The sequence below is a fragment of the Cynoglossus semilaevis genome, chromosome 14 (genome assembly GCF_000523025.1).
Source record: "Cynoglossus semilaevis isolate Cse_v1.0 chromosome 14, Cse_v1.0, whole genome shotgun sequence".
NCBI classification, from domain to species: domain Eukaryota; kingdom Metazoa; phylum Chordata; class Actinopteri; order Pleuronectiformes; family Cynoglossidae; genus Cynoglossus; species Cynoglossus semilaevis.
In genome coordinates this window covers 12432663-12433448 of record NC_024320.1, presented here as the reverse complement: position 1 = coordinate 12433448, position 786 = coordinate 12432663, and the positions used below count along the sequence as shown (strand labels likewise).

Below are 786 nucleotides of genomic sequence, written 5' to 3'. Positions count from 1 at the left end.
TTTCTTGTCAAAATAATTTTCATTTCTCACTCTGTACAGATGTATCTACAACACAAAGTCCAATTAAAGAAATGTAAAATCCGTTGAGGTAAACTTAATTTTGTTAATTTGGGTTATAGAAATAAAAGTTGATATATTTCTACAGTTTTTCTGCATCCTTTTTTTAACGATAAACACAGTGTGATCCTCTTTATGTTGTTAACATGATTTGATTATTGTATGACAGTAGTGCACATTCCTTCATTTCTCACTTGTTACTTTTTAAAGAAAATTACCTTCTTAATGTAGTTACCATGAAAAAAATCTCAAGTTAATTTGGATTCTACAAGTGAAACTGATATAACTCTCTCTCTCTCTCTCTCTCTCTCTCATGGCCTTCCTCGTTCTCCTTCTTCCTCTTTCTTCCTTACCCACTCCCCCCCTCCCATCCCTCTCCTCGCCGGCTCAGCTATGGTGGGCGGTGTGCCGACATGCGTGTGCGCCCCTCCTCTCTCATCATAATGTGCGCACAACAGCGGCTGTGAGGTGGATTTGAACTTCCAGTCAGTGCTGAGGCAGAGAGGTGGAGGCTTCCAGGCTGCTGCAGCTACGACCGCCAGCACTCCACCCTGTCTTTGGAGCAAGTTTCAAGTTGATAAAGCTGACTCCAGAGTGGACTCCAGAGAAGTTTGGACTGTTTGACTGTTGACTCTACGAGGTAGGATTTTGATTGAATTTCAATGTTTTTTGTGAATTTGGTGCTCAGAGTGTATCAGTGATGGTTGGATGTGTCTGCTGCTGATGGAT

The 786-nt window shown here is 41.5% G+C and overlaps 1 protein-coding gene across 1 annotated transcript in view; it reads left to right on the top strand.

Annotated features, from left to right (window-relative positions):
* Positions 1-325: 325 nt before the first annotated feature.
* vcanb (versican b) overlaps positions 326-786 on the top strand; it is a 27299-nt gene continuing 26838 nt past the window's right edge. The window contains exon 1 of the mRNA XM_017039081.2: positions 326-697. The gene's annotated coding sequence lies outside the window, so the exon portion shown is untranslated. The remainder of the gene's footprint in view (positions 698-786) is intronic.